Source organism: Nerophis ophidion, linkage group LG26, assembly GCF_033978795.1.
Source record: "Nerophis ophidion isolate RoL-2023_Sa linkage group LG26, RoL_Noph_v1.0, whole genome shotgun sequence".
Classification (NCBI taxonomy): Eukaryota; Metazoa; Chordata; class Actinopteri; order Syngnathiformes; family Syngnathidae; genus Nerophis; species Nerophis ophidion.
Window position 1 is genome coordinate 8,870,102 of NC_084636.1, and position 17,136 is coordinate 8,887,237.

Below are 17,136 nucleotides of genomic sequence, written 5' to 3' on the forward strand. Positions count from 1 at the left end.
TACATACATTCATTCATACATTCATTTATTCATACATACATAATCAATAAAGTGCTATCTATCTATACATACATACATACATACATTCATTCATACATCCATACATTCATACATATGTATGTACATACATACATACATTCATACATACATACATACATTCATTTATACATACATAGATTTATACATACATAGATTAATTCATTCATACATACATACATTTATACATAATGCATTCATGCATACATACATACACACAAACATTAATACATACATACATACATAAATTCATTCATGCATTCATTCATACATATGTATGTACATACGTACAGACATACATACCTAGATTCATACATACATAGATTAATTATTTCATACATATATACATTCATGCATACATACATACACACAAACATTCATTCATACATACATACATACATACATACACACAAACATTCATTCATACAAACATACATGCATTAATACATACATTCATTCATACGTACGTACATACATACATACGTCCGGACATACATAAATACACACAAGTGACGTCGCTCGCCCAAAGCTGAAGAAAAAGTCACATACAGGTTGCATTGCTGTTTAGACTGAAGTCTCCAGATCAGATTGCAATCGGATTCAGGGCTAACTCCAGATGTGGCCTGCATCTGTTGCCAAAAGGTCAGATTTGAAGCAACAAAAACAGAGCTGTGTCACTTGAGGGCTAAAAAAAAATCAGATTTGGTGTGAAGTGTAAACGGGGCCCTTGACTTTAGCTCCAGACTTCTTCTGTTTGTTTGATATTGTCATTCCAATACCGAACCATAGTTTTTGTGTGAGTGTCCGTGTTTCCATTATTTGACTGCGGCACATTCAAAAGCTCAATTAAAAAAAGTAAAAATGTTTAGGTGCCATGAGCTCAATAGTGTCTTTGGAGACATGACAAGAACATTTATGTATACATCGCAGAGGCCTCAACACCCACCACTTAAAGGGGAAATAAATGTGTGTGTGTGTGTGTGTGTGTGTGTGTGTGTGTGTGTCTGTGTGTCTGTGTGTGTGTGCGTGCGTGCGTGTGTGTGCGTGTGCGTGTTCTTGTATTTCTACCCTTCTTGAGACACCAAGAAGGAAAAGTAGCTTCCATATGAGGAGGTTTGAACAAGTTATGACATAAATCACGGTCCCAATACGGAAAAGCATTGTATTTGATGGAAAATGTCTCATTTGCACCCCTGCTGGTGAAATCTATAAACATTAGGGTGGTCCCAAAAAGGAGGGATTTTTCAAATTGACTGTCTGTTGGTTTTAAAAGTGCTCCCCCTCTGGTCAACATATGTAATAACAAGTGTGTGTAAGAAATTGAAGTGCACCCCTTTTGGCCAAAATTAATAAAAAATAAATAGATATGTATATGGAGACATACTGTAATAACTTGAAGTAAATAATAAAGGTTAAAAACCAATTATAAAGGCTTCACGGTGGCAGAGGGGTTAGTGCGTCTTCCTCACAATACGAAGTTCCTGCAGTCCTGGGTTCAAATCCAGGCTCGGGATCTTTCTGTGTGGAGTTTGCATGTTCTCCCCGTGAATGCGTGGGTTCCCTCCGGGTACTCCGGCTTCCTCCCACTTCCAAAGACATGCACCTGGGGATAGGTTGATTGGCAACACTAAAATTGGCCGTAGTGTGTGAATGTGAGTGTGAATGTTGTCTGTCTATTTGTGTTGGCCCTGCGATGAGGTGGCGACTTGTCCAGGGTGTACCCCGCCTTCCGCCCGATTGTAGCTGAGATAGGCGCCAGCGCCCCCCGCTACCCCGAAAGGGAATAAGCGGTAGAAAATGGATGGATGGATGGAACCAATTATAAACAAAAAAATAATAAATAAATTGACTAAAGCAGTCTTTTTCTCACAAATTGTTGACTTTTTGTCTTGTAAAATCACATGTCATGTATCACACGTCATTTATGACACATCATGTATCACACATATATCACAGATTATACGTCACGTTATATATCACACGTCATGTATCACACATCATATATCACACATCATGTATCATGTATGCCCGATTGGTACCAGACCGCAGAATATTTTTTTATAAAAAAAAAAAAAAAATGTTTTTATTTTTTTATTAAAGCAATATAAAAAACACAATATACACTTACAATTAGTGCACCAACCACAAAAACGTCCCTTTTTCATGACAAAAACGTCCCTTTTTCATGACATAGAAGAAAAAAAATTAAAAGCACTAAAATATCGGTATCCCAATAGGTTTGATATGTAACTGAGGTTCAACGTTTTGTTCCACTTCAATCATAGTTTACTGAAACAGGTGTTATAAATACATTAGTAAATGAACCAGACTACACTTGCAACCACACTGAGAATAGCTTAATGGTTAAGACTGCTGCCTCTCAGTCAGTAAAAGTGGTTTCAAATCCATAACTTTGTAGGAATAGTTTTTTTTTTTCACCTATCATAGTTTAAAGGCCTACTGAAACCCACTACTACCGACCACGCACTCTGATAGTTTATATATCAATGATGAAATATTAACATTGCAACACATGCCAATACGGACGGTTTAGTTTACTAAATTACAATTTAAAATTTCCCTCTGGCTTACTAAAGTATGATGAGGTGGAAAAATATACTGCCCACGGGAGTGAGGTTTGAACCTAGTACCTTTCATTCTAATTCAACAATCTTAACCACTGGTTAAGATTGTTGAATTAGAATGAAAGGTACTAGGTTAAGTCTTGCAAAAATATGATTTTGGTCCATACACAAATGTAATCGAGGACTCCTGGCTCAGTAAAGTAAGAGACCGGTGGTAGAAACTACTGTCAGAATCTTGACTTAGAAAGAACCAGGATAGCGCAATGGTTAAGACTGCTGCCTTTCACACAGAACTACTGGGTTCAAATCCACAACTTGGAAGAGCTTGTGTTTTGTTTCACCTTGATCATAGTTCACTGATTACATATGTACATGAGCGAAAACCAATCCTAAATGGGACCCAGGATAGCTCAATGGTCAACACTGTGGGCTCATAATACAGGGGTACTGAGTTCAAATCCCATACATGGAATCAGTAATTTGTCTGTGTGGTGTCAAAAGGACATACATTATGGGGTGTTTGTTCTCCCCCACACAGAGTAATGTTATGTCCTAATTGTTTGAGTAACATATAGTTGAAAAATTAAGTCAACACTAAGTATAATAATAATCAAAAATAAATTGTCAAATAGTCAATGACGACACCTCAGGAGTTAACTGTGAGTGTGTGTGTGTGTGTGTGTGTGTGTGTGTGTGCGCGCGCGTGCGAGTGAGTGTAATTCCTGAGGTGGGTGGGAATAGGAGTATAAAGTTAAAAACAAAGAGCGTTGACCAATGACCTCTCCTGGGTACAATTAAAAGAAAATAGGTTAATTGTAATTGGATAAAAAAAAAAGTTTATTAAATAATTGTTTTAACAATTTAAAATTTCCCTCTGGCTTACTAAAGTATGATGAGGTGGAAAAATATACTGCCAACGGGAGTAAGGTTCGAACCTAGTACCTTTCATTTTAACTCAACAATCTTAACCACTGGGCTATCGTCAGTCTTGTGAAGTACGATTTTGGTCCATACACAAATGTAATCGAGGACTCCTTGCTCAGTAAAGTAAGATACTGGTGGTAGAAACTACTGTCAGAATCTTGACTTAGCAAGAACCAGGATAGCTCAATGGTTAAGACTGCTTCCTCTGACATAGAACTACTGGGTTCAAATCCACAACTTGGAAGAACTTGTGTCAAATAGTCAATGATGACACCTGAGGTGTTACCTGTGTGTGTGTGTGTGTGTGTGTGTGTGTGTGTGTGTGTGTGTGTGTGTGTGTGTGTGTGTGTGTGTGTGTGTGTGTGTGTGTGTGTGTGTGTGTGTGTGTGTGTGTGTGTGTGTGTGTGCGCGCGCACGAATGAGTGTGTGCGAGTGAGTGTAATTCCTGAGGTGGGTGGGATTAGGAGTATAAAGTTAAAAACAAAGAGCGTTGACCAATGACCTCTCCTGGGTACAATTAAAAGAAAATAGGTTAATTGTAATTGGATAAAAAAAAAAAAGTTTATTAAATAATTTTTGTAATACTACATGGGATAAGTGACACAGTCACAATATATGTCATCTCAAAGCCTCCAGCTGGTTTTATAAATTACACTTCAACCCAACCAGGATTCAAAGTCAGCACCCTTCAACATGAGTCAACAGTCTTAACCACTGTGCTATGCAGGGTCTTGTGGAGAGGAGATTTTTTTTCATACATAAATGTAATTGAAGACTCCTGGCTCAATAAAGTATGATGAAGTAGAACAAAATACCATCAACCAGAGTGGGATTTGAACCCAGTACCTACGATTCTGAGTTAACACTCTTAACCCCTGGACTATCCTTGGTCTTGTAAAGTATTGATTGTGTTCCATACACAAATGTAACCAAAGCCTCCTGGTTCAGTTAAGTATGAAGAGGTCGAGCAAAATGCTGTCAGCTAGAGTGGGGTTTGAATCCAGTACCTCTAATTCAAGTCAGCAGTCTTAACCACTGAGCTATCCTTGGTCTTGAGAAAATTTGATTTATTTCCATACACAAATGTTATCTACGACCTCTGGCTCACTAAAGTATGATGAGGGGGAAAAAAATAATACCAAACGGCTTGGGGTTAAAACCCAGTACCTTTCATTTTAATTCAGCAATCTTAACCACTGGGCTATCGCCAGTCTTGTGAAGCCTCCAGCTGGTTTTGTAAATTAGACTTCAACCCAACAATGGTTCGAAACCAGCACCCTTCAACCTGGGTCAACAGTCTTAACCACTGTGCTATCATGGGTCTTGTGGATAGGTGATTCTTTCTTCATACACCAATGTAATTGAGGACTCCTGGCTCAGTAAAGTATGATGAAGTAGAACAAAATACCATCAACCAGAATGGGACTTGAACCCAGTACCTTTCACTATGAGTCAGCAGTCTTAACCCATAGTCTATCCTGGGTCTTGCAAAGAGGAGATTGTGTTCCATACACAAATGTAATCGAGGACTCCTGGTTCAGTTAAGTATGACGAGGTGGAACAAAATGCTGTCAGCTAAAGTGAGGTTTGAACTCAGTACCTCTCATTCCAAGTCAGCAGTCTTAACCACTGAGCTATCATTGGTCTTTGGAAAAGTTGATTTCTTTTCATACACAAATGTTATCTACGACCTCTGGCTCACTAAAGTATGATGAGGTGGAAAAAAATACTGCCAATCAGAGTGGGATTCAAACCCAGTACCTTTCGTTCTAATTCAACAATCTTAACCACTAGGCTATCCTCAGTCTTGTGAAAGTAAGATTTTGGTCCATACACAAATGTAATCGAGGACTCCTGGCTCAGTAAAGTATAGTAAAGTGGAACTAATTACTGTCAACTAAAGCTGGGTTTGAACCCAGTATGACCTCTTTTGGGGGGTGGGGGGGGGTTACCCACATATGCGGTCCTCTCCAAGGTTTCTCATAGTCATCATTGTCACCGACATCCTACCGGGTGTGAGTTTTTTTCTTGCCCTTATGTGGGCTCTACTGAGGATGTCGTAGTGGTTTGTGTTGTGCTTTGTGCAGCCCTTTGAGACACTAGTGATTTAGGGCTGTATAAATAATCATTGATTGATGATTGATAGATTGATAGGCGGTGGCTTTTTGTTGTTAAGGCGGCTTAATACCAAAGCGCTGCGGGAAACTCTGGTATGTTTATATTATCATGTTGTAAATACACATCTTTATACATCTAGAAAGGGTGGGCATTTTTGGGCGGTCTCAAGAAGCTAACAAATACAAGAATGTGTGTGTGTGTGTGTGTGTGTGTGTGTGTGTGTGTGTGTGTGTGTGTGTGTGCGTGTGTGTGTGTGTGTGTGTGTGTGAGTCTCTGGCATGCTTGAGAAGGTTATTAATGACTTAAAGTGGTTTAGTGGGGAGTGCTGGTGGTCTGTGATTCCTACCGAGTTTTGTCTTGTCGTAATGGTGGAGTCCTCATGTGTTATGATCCCCCCCACACACACACACTCACACACACACACACACACACACACATATGTACATATACAGTACATATAAGCGGTGCACTTTATTACCAGAGAAGCCATTTGCTTGACAAGGCGATGAAGCGCTTAGCACTGTCGCTGGCTGCTCCTTAAATGCCCCAGACACCCTCAGCCATTAGTCAGGTGACACGGCCGCAGCTGGTGATCAATGCGTCTCTAATTGAAAGGAGGAGGGGCACGGAGGGGGAAGACGGCGGCGTCGATAGGAAGAGATAAAGCGGAAAGAGTGATTGCACTCTTGCCTCCGCATTCATCAAGATGTTTGCGCGCGCCCATTTACGAGGCGCCGTGAAAACAACAGCGTTCATCTCAGCGTCAAGCGGCCGTCGATGTGTCAGCTCAAGGGCGATGTCGCTCCTCGGAAAGGTCGGCCCCCATCCTGAGGTCGACGCACGTGTGCAGCGTCTGACCTTTACACATACTTGCCAACCTTGAGACCTCCGATTTTGGAAGGTGGGGGGTGGAGGGGGGAGGGGGGCGTGTTTAAGAGGGGAGTATAATTCACCAACTTGAGTATTTCATATATATGTCATATGTATAAATATATATATATATGTATGAAATACTTGACTTTCAGTGAATTCTAGCTATATATTTATTTTATTATATATATATATAAATAAAAGAAATAGTTGAATTTCACAGTAATAAAAACACAGTTGTTCTACTAACTGTACTGTGCTAGCTGGTTACTAAAATAAAACTAACAACACTTACCTTTCACTATTTAAGTAATCTTTGTTCTGCCATTTGCGTACTGGCGAGAGTCACTTGCCGTCAGGTGCGCAACACAACATCAATCAATCAATGTTTATTTATATAGCCCTAAATCATAAGTGCCTCAAAGGGCTGCACAAACCACAACAACATCCTCGGTAGGGCCCACATCAGGGCAAGGAAAAACTCACCCCAGTGGGACGTCGACCATGATGTCTATGAGAAACCTTGGAGAGGACCACATATGTGGGCAACCCCCCCTTCCCCCCCAAGGGATCGAAAGCAATGGATGTCGAGTGGATCTAACATGATATTGTGAAAATCCAATCCATAGTGGATCTAACCTTACCGTGAGAATCAAGTCCAAAGTGGATCCAATATAGTAGCGAGAGTCCCATCCAAAGTGGAGCCAGCAGGGGAACCATCCCCAGCGGTGGCGGATCAGCAGCGCAGAGATGTCCCCAACCGATAAACAGGCGAGCGGTCCATCCTGGGTCCCAATTTTGGACAGCCAGTATTCATCCATGGCCACCGGACCGGACCCCCTCCACAAGGGAGAGGGGGGGGACATAGGAGAAAAAGAAAATAAACGGCAGATCAACTGGTCTAAAAAGGGGTCTATTTAAAGGCTAGAGTATACAAATAAGTTTTAAGATGAGACTTAAATGCTTCTACTGAGGTAGCATCTCCAACTGTTACCCGGAGGGGATTCCAGAGTACTGGAGCCCGAACAGAAAATCGTTGGCCAATCAAAAAGCAACCCCATAATGCTATAGCCAACATTCACCAGAAGATGGCGACAGACAACATAGAATCACTCTATTACAGACGACTTCGCCATGGCTGTAACTTCTTCGTTCTTCTGCTTCGTCTCCTTGTGTGTGCAGTTTTTTATTAAAATCCGTAGATATTGTAACATGATTGGGCAGGCAAGCCGTTTATATTGTGGGAAAGCGGCCGTGAAAACAGGCTGTCCCCGCGGAGCTCGAGGGAGCGTGGCCTCCAGCTCCGCTGAATTTCGGGAGATTTTCGGGAGAAAATTTCTTCCGGGAGGTTTTCGGGAGAGGCGCTGAATTTCGGGAGACTCCCGGAAAATCCGGGAATGTTGGCAAGTATGACTTCACCACCAAGGTGCAGGGAAAGCCTGCAGGGCCGTAACCTCCTCTGGGAAAGGGGGCGGGGTTTGTCTGTGCATGGGAATAAAGGAAGCTGGAAGAGGTTAAAAAAAAAAAAGTTTGATAAGCAGGAGCCGGTGGTGAGAGACGAGGTAGGGAGGGGTGTGTTGTGTGGGAGAGGGTAAGTGCCAAGGCAGGGAGAGTGTGTGTCTGGAAAGCATCAAGCCATGGCTCTGCATGTGTGTGTTTGCATGTGTGTGTGTTTGCATGTGTGTGTGTGTGTGTGTGTGTGTGTGTGTGTGTGTGTGTGTGTGTACGGCTGGTCTCTGGCTTGTTAACCTGGAGGTCACGGGCAGTGTCAGGTGATAAAGTCAATGCCTGGCACACAACATGGGAACAGTGACCTCCTCCATCATGAAATAAACACACACACTAAATGTAAACACACAGTCTGTGTGTTATGTCCTTCTGAGGACCGGTGTCCTCTACAGTGGACATTGTTGTTGTTTTTTATTTCTTTGATGTGACAACCTTTAGGTTAAGCCAGAGGTGTCCAAAGTGCGGCCCGGGGGCCATTTGCGGCCCACAGGCAATATTTTAACAGCCTCACGCCTCATTTTAAAAATACTATTAAAAAAAAAAAAATACAGGAAAAGTGTTATAAAAAAGCCAACGGGTGAAATGTAACAAGAAAATGTTGCAATGCTTTAATAACACAAAGCTGCCATGCAGGCTGTTTCTTTCTTTAAAAAATAATAATGAATCAAAATCAATGACATTATGAATTATTGACTTATTCAAGGCTCCAATTACGTCACATTAAATATTTCCCTTTGAGATATTCTTTGGGGAAAATGTAACATATTTTGTGTTTGCTATGTAAAAAAAGTACCGTATTTCCTTGAATTGCCGCCGGGGCGCTAATTAACTTAAAACTTCTTCTGTGTGAATTATATTTATATAGCACTTTTTCTCTAGTGACTCAAAGTGCTTTATATAGTGAAACCCAATATCTAAGTTACATTTTAAACCAGTGTGGGTGGCACTGTAAGCAGGTGGGTAAAGTGTCTTGCCCAAGGACACAACTGCAGTGACTAGGATGGTGGAAGCGGGGTTCGAACCTGCAACCCTCAAGTTGCTGGCACAGCCGCTCTACCAACCGAGCTATACCGCCCCACTTCTGCGCTTACCAAAGTCATGCGGTAAAAGTAAGCATGCGCTAACTATTTTAAAACTTCTTCTCACGCCGGCACTTACCAAAGGCAAGCAGTAAACATTTGAGTGTGATGTAAACTTGGACCTTAAATCCTACTGAATAGCTCTTAATCTTCTTCCCTTTATGCGATTTTAAATTACCGGTATTGAAATCAGCCTCCTCCATTTTGAAAATGATGAAAGGGGAAGGCTCACTTGTGACGTCACGAGTTTGACCAGGCGCTAATTATTTTGGGAAGCGAGTTTGACCCGGCAGTAATTCAAGGCAGGCGCATACTATATGCCCTGCGGAAATTCAAGGAAATACGGTAAGCTGTTTTTTTGTTTTTGTTTTTTTAAAAAGGGCCTAAAACAAACAAACAAAAAACATAAACAACAATACAACTTATAATCTTAAGTTGATATGAAGGTTATTGTGTTAAAAGTAAACAGTTAATAAAATGTATAATTTATTTTTTAACACTTTAACAACTAGGACCCTTTTGGATCCCCAATAATTGTTGTGTGATTTGTTTTTAAGTGTCATTGACTTGTTCATGGTGTACGCCGCCTTCCGCCGGATTGTAGCTGAGATAGGCACCAGCGGCCCCGGCGACCTCAAGGGGAATAAGTGGTGGAAAATGGATGGATGCTAAAAATAATAATAATAATGAATTAAAATCAATGTTGTTATGAGTTACTGACCTTTTTAAAGGCCTACTGAAATGAGATTTTCTTATTTAAACGAGGATAGCAGGTCCATTCTATGTGTCATACTTGATCATTTCGCAATATTGCCATATTTTTGCTGAAAGGATTTAGTAGAGAACATCCACGATAAAGTTCGCAACTTTCGGTGCTAAGAGAAAAGCCCTGCCTCTACCGGAAGTCGCAGACGATGACGTCATATGTTGATGGCTCCTCACATATTCACATTGATTTTAATGGGAGCCTCCAACAAAAAGTGCTATTCGGACCGAGAAAACGACAATTTCCCCATTAATTTGAGCGAGGATTAAGGATGCGTGTTTGAGGATATTGATAGCGACGGACTAGAAAAAAAAATAAGTAAAAAAAAACAACGTGATTGCATTGTGAGGGATTCAGATGTTTTTAGACACATTTACTAGGATAATTCTGGGAAATCCCTTATCTTTCTATTGTGTTGCTAGTGTTTTAGTGAGTTAAATAGTACCTGATAGTCGGAAGGGTGTCTCCACGGGTGTGTTGACGCCAATGTCTCAGAGGAGTCGACGGCAGCCTCATGGACGGCACAAGCTCAGCTTTTCTCCGGTAAGAACTGACTTTTTAACCAGAATTTTCCCACCGAAACCTGCTGGTTGACATGTGGTCAGGATCCATGTTCGCTTGACCGCGCTCCGATCCATAGGAAAGTTTCACCTCCAGGAATTTTAAACAAGGAATCACCGTGTGTTTGTGTGGCTAAAGGCTAAAGCTTCCCAACTCCATCTTTCTACTGTGACTTCTCCAATATTAATTGAACAAATTGCAAAAGATTCAGCAACACAGATGTCCAAAAAACTGTATAATTATGCCGTTAAAGCAGACGACTTTTAGCTGTGTGTGTGCGCAGCGCTCATATTTCCTTAAAACCCGTGACGTCTTGCGTACACGTCATCATTACACGACGTTTTCAAGTTACACGAAATTTAAAATTGCAATTTAGTAAACTAAAAAGGCCGTATTGGCATGTGTTGCAATGTTAATATTTCATCATTGATATATAAACTATCAGACTGTGTGGTCGCTAGTTGTGGGTTTCAGTAGGCCTTTAAGAAACCCAATTATTATATAATCTCAAATATTTCACTTAAAAATTTTATTGGGTGAAAATATTACATATTTTGTGTTTTTTCCATTTAAAAAAACAGGGGTTTCTTTGACAAAAAGAGCATACAACTTAAACTTAATAACGTTATATTGACAGATAGACCTACTGTAATGTTGATCTACAGATCTAAACCTTGAATAATAATAATATAGAATAATGACACATTTTTAATATTTGTTTGACCAAAACCCTTTAGGGCAGTGGTCCCCAACCACCGGGCCATGGCCCGATTGGTACCGGGCCGCAGAATAATTTTTTATTAATTTTTATTTAAAAAAAAAAATATATATATATATATATATATATATTTATATATATATATATATATATATATATTATATATGTATATATATATATATATAAATATATATATATATATATATATATTTTTTTTTTAATTAAATCAACATAAAAAACACAATATACACTTACAATTAGTGCACCAACCACAAAACCTTCCCTTTTTCATGACAAAAACGTCCCTTTTTCATGACAAAGAAAAAATAAATAAATAAATGAAAGGACATCCTCGGTTCAGAGCCCACATAAGGGAGAGGAAAAACTCATAACCCAGTGGGATGTGAATGACTATGAGAAACCTTGGAGAGGACCCCCCCACCCCCCCTCTAGGGGAGACCGGATGCAGTGGGTGTCGAGTGGGTCTAACATAATATTGTGAAAGTCCAGTCCATAGTGGATCTAACATAACAGTGAGAGTCCAGTCCATAATGAGGCCAGCAGGAGATCATCCCGAGCGGAGACGGGTCAGCAGCGCAGAGACGTCCCCAACCGCTCGGGATGGTCTCCTGCTGGCCCCAATGTGGACTGGACTCTCACTATTATGTTAGATCCACTATGGACTGGACTTTCACAATATTATGTTAGACCCACTCGACATCCATTGCATCCGGTCTCCCCTAGAGGGGGGGCGTCACCTACATCTGCGGTCCTCCCCAAGGTTTCTCATAGTCATTCACATTGACATCCCACTGGGTTGCGAGTTTTTCCTTGCCCCTATGTGAGCCCCGAACCGAGGATGTCGTTGTGGCTTGTGCAGCCCTTTGAGACACTTGTGATTTCGGGCTATATACATGAACATTGATTGATTGACCAGGAAGATACACTGCAGCTGATACCTGAAGAGTTGAGCTGGACAATGATCTGACAAGTCGGGCTTTTGGCTTGTTTCACATTTTATAGATCCTCCCTTTTGGCCTCACCCTTTTTTATTAAAAAAACCCCTTAATGTCCACTGTGAAGGACATTCTGAAGTCAATTGCGGCAAATCCTGGAGAACAGGCAGGATTACAAAGCAGCGACAGGAATACCTTTGTTTTGCCCGTCACATTTGACAGAACCGGACTGTGTCAAGCCTGCAAGTCCTCCCAGGAGGGCTCAAATGTTACAGAACACGAGCAGCGGGCTTGTTTTGTTGGCTGGCTGCTGCCCGGTTTATCAATCCTCAGGAAAACTGGAGCCAGGCTCTGTCTGGGGGAAATATCTTGTGTGAGATAAGGGGAGTTTGGTGGAGGAGACCCAGCCTGTTACTGCGTGCATACCATAACAATGTAAAAGGTTACTACATTGATTGATTGATTGAGACTTTTATTAGTAGATTGCACAGTTCAGTACATATTCCGTACAATTGACCACTAAATGGTAACACCCGGATAAGTTTTTCAACTTATTTAAGTCGGGGTCCACGTTCTTCAATTCATGGTACATACCTGGTGTGTAGCTGGTATTTGGCTTTGGGTGTTGTATTATATTACCCACACTAGTGTTGGAAAGTACATAGCCAGGAGGGTGAGGGACAAACATGAGAGGATGGTGGCTTATATGTTGTCTGACACCCAAAAGCACTTCTCAGACTATTGTTATGGTTGTGGTATTCGAGAAATGCATCTGAGCAGTGTTGTCTAATCACTTAATGCTGGACTGAAAATTGTTTGACACGTGCCAAGGATTTAACATTTTATTTCTAGAAACGTCTCTAATTTTAAGAGCGACTTATTTGTTTTTCATCACCGACTTTACATCATGATCTTAGATTTAACATGAATTATTATATTCTAGTAAACATCTTACGGCCCAAGCTGTTTGTTTACATGCTTTTTCCAGCCATCCATCTTCTTCCGCTTATCCGAGGTCGGGTCGCGGGGGTAGCAGCCTAAGCAGGGAAGCCCAGACTTCCCTCTTCCCGGGGGATCCCGAGGCGTTCCCAGGCCAGCCGGGAGACATAGTCTTCCCAACGTGTCCTGGGTCTTCCCCGTGGCCTCCTACCGGTTGGACGTGCCCTAAACACCTCCCTCAGGAGGCGTTTGGGTGGCATCCTGACCAGATGCCCGAACCACCTCAGCTGGCTCCTCTCGAGTTCCTCCTGAATGGCAGAGCTTCTCACCCTATCTCTAAGGGAGAGCCCCGTCACACGGCGGAGGAAACTCATTTCGGCCGCTTGTACCCGTGATCTTATCCTTTCGGTCATGACCCAAAGCTCATGACCATAGGTGAGGATGGGAACGTAGATCGACCGGTAAATTGAGAGCTTTGCCTTCCGGCTCAGCTCCTTCTTCACCACAACGGATCGATACAACGTCCGCATTACTGAAGACGCCGCACCGATCCGCCTGTCGATCTCACGATCCACTCTTCCCTCACTCGTGAACAAGACTCCTAGGTACTTGAACTCCTCCACTTGGGGCAGGGTCTCCTCCCCGACCCGGAGATGGAACTCCACCCTTTTCCGGGCGAGAACCATGGACTCGGACTTGGAGGTGCTGATTCTCATTCCGGTCGCTTCACACTCGGCTGCGAACCGATCCAGTGAGAGCTGAAGATCCCGGCCAGATGAAGCCATCAGGACCACATCATCTGCAAAAAGCAGAGACCCAATCCTGCGGTCACCAAACCGGAACCCCTCAACGCCTTGACTGCGCCTAGAAATTCTGTCCATAAAAGTTATGAACAGAATCGGTGACAAAGAACAGCCTTGGCGGAGTCCAACCCTCACTGGAAATGTGCATGCTTTTTTAAAATGTATTATTTCTCTTTGCTATTTGGGCTTATTGGACCCTAATTAGAAAAAAAACTAAGAAATATATTTTGATATGATGTAAATAGTCCATAAGTACACAAACGTGTACTTTATGTTTAGTGACATCCATCCATCCATTTTTTTTACCGCATATCCCTTTCGGGGTTGCCGGAGGCTATCTCAGCTACAATCGGCGGAAGGCGTCGTACACCCTGGACAAGACGCCACCTCATTGCAGGGCTGTTTAGTGACATGTTATTTCTTATTTTTACACTTTTTTTTCCCCAAATTCCATTGTATGTTGTACTCTTCTGACACCACCAGATGGCAGTATAAGTGTCCACATAAGTGGCCATTAGACCCCAATTCAGTAGTGTACACAGTTTTGGAAATAAGAGCTAAAAGGTGCTGTCCACGCATGTGGCCAACTAAGCCTTTTAAAAATGATAACATTTAAGAAATAAATATTGTGGTCTTCCCCTCATCGAAAATTGTGAAGTGAAGTGAATTATATTTATATAGCGCTTTTCTCCAGTGACTCAAAGCGCTTTACATAGTGACACCCAATATCTAAGTTACATTTAAACCAGTGTGGGTGGCACTGGGAGCAGGTGGGTAAAGTGTCTTGCCCAAAGACACAAAGGCAGTAACTAGGATGGCGCAAGCGGGAATCGAACCTGCAACCCTCAAGTTGCTGGCACGGCCACTCTACCAACCGAGCTATAAATTGTGTTTAAAGAGTCTGCAACATCCCGAGGATGCCTAATTGAAGGGGATACTGGGTGACACATGGCACACTGACAAAGCTTAACCTATTTTTACTATAACAATCTACAAGGTTAATACCGTTCGCTTCTCTTTCTTCTCCTCCATTTATCTGCTTTCTCTTGTATTTAAAGTTATGATTACATATAAGTATTGTTGCATTTCAAACAACAATATTGTTGATAATAGAGGTTAATATTGTTATTATTCATGATCAATAGTGCTATTTCTATTGCTCCATTTGTAGTGTAATAATGCTCATTATCATTTCTGTGTCATTAACTACTAACTACTTATTTGCTGATGTTGTTGTTGTTATTTTTATTGTTGTTGTCGTCTCTTTGTCTTCTCCCCCTCTTGTCCTTGCAATTTCCCCCTCTGTGTTCCTGTTTTCCTCTTTCTATCCCCCTCCTGCTCCGGCCCGGCTGCACCAAATAATAATATAAATACATTTAATAAAGTCAAAATAAGGCGACAAGAGAAGTGTCCCACACTTGTCTTTTGTAAAACAAATGTGTACAGCCTTGATAAGGGCATCTACATCAACTATATGATTTGCCTGAGAAGCTAGACAGGACAAAAAATAAATAAAAAATTGCAATTTGAATAATGCGCGTTTTTCAGAATAAAATTGAATTTCTATCTTAAAAGTCCTGCTTGTTTCTACATTTAAAAATTATAATTTAGGACAGTGGTCCCCAACCACCTGGCAGCGGCTCGATTGGTACCTGGCCGCAGAAGAATGTTTTATTAATTTTTTTATTATTTTTATTTATTTTTTTTATTTTTTATTAAATCAACATAAAAAACACAAGATACAATTACAATTAGAGCACTAACCCCAAAAAACTCCCTTTTTCATAACAAAAAATAAAATAATAAAAAAAAAAAAAATAAGCAAAATAAAATAAATAAAATCTTCCACCCCCCCGCTGGGCCGCGGGACAAATTATAAAGCGTTGACCGGTCCGCCACTAAAAAAAGGTTGTGGACCTCTGATTTAAGATGTCTTATCAAGTAAAATCAACTGCATGGCCAAGTCATTTCACTAGTTTTTAGAAAATGTTGTCCTAAAATCTTGTCTTTTTATATAAATGTTGTCAGCTCTTCTTTGCAGTGTGCATTCAAAACTATAACAATTCCTGTGGAAATTTTTCGATGAGCTTTTTATCTGTGTTGTGGTTCAAGAACGACTCGCTGCCTTTTAGGTCGTTATTTTTCAAGACAAATGGTCACCACGATAAATGCCAGCATGCAAACAGCTAATATGTGAACCAAAAGCACCAAACATCCAAGGGAAGTTCAATATTGTCTCTAAATTATGCGATTTTACTGTATATATTTGCACAGTGATTCTCAAACTGTACCAGTAGTACACAGGCTCCATCTAGTGGTACACCAAATAATCACTGTAGAGAGGCGGAGCCGGCGAACGAGCAGCGGTGCCCTGCCCAAGATGGCGGCAAGGAGGCGCAGAATGCGGCTGAGCAGAGAGGCGGGGCGTGCCGGGAGCGACGGTACGAACAAGATCAGGTGCGTGGCTCACACACCGGCACACAATTAACACATCTTCTCACACTGTATAAAAGGGGAGAAGGAGGAGAGATCAAGGAAGGAGGAGGAGAGCAAGAACGACAGATCACGAGAGACGGAGACGCGGCCGACTGAAGAGCGAGCAGCGGGAGCGGCGACGGCACAAAAGACATCCTGTATTGAAAAATAAACAAGAGTAAAACCTGCTCAAAAAGATGTCCTTCCTTGGTGGTCAGTGGAACCCGAGCGACGACGGCAAAAGTCGTTCACAATCACTTTATTAAAGTACAGTGTTTTATTTTCCTTTATTCAAACACATTGTTACTGTTCAAACTGTAATGTTACAGTGGCCAAAAATAATAAATATAATTGTTAAATAAAACCTCTGCCTTTTTTTTTTATGAATACTTAGGCTTACTGCGCTACTGCACTTTAATGTTTGTCATTATGGTGGCACTTCTAAAGCCAAGTTTTTTTTATGTTTTAGCATTTTATCAACCTAGTAACTCAAATAAAGTAGTTGTTGTAGAAATGGACTTAAATAACTTAGGTCTAAATACAGAATTTGGCTTGCTCAGATTGCTTAACAGGCTTAGAATGGTAATTTTAAATTGCCCCTTTCAACCAATCCTTCAATTTTTCTGTACAAAGTCCTTTGGTAAAAAAAAAAAATTGGACACCTCAGACATAAACAAAGAAAGTTGTGTAGTCTTTTTTGACCTCGGTGTGGTTCCTTTGTAACCTTTCCTTATTTACATTCCTCTCTCAGTATGCCATCCATCCATCCATTTTCTACTGCTTATTCCCTTTCATTT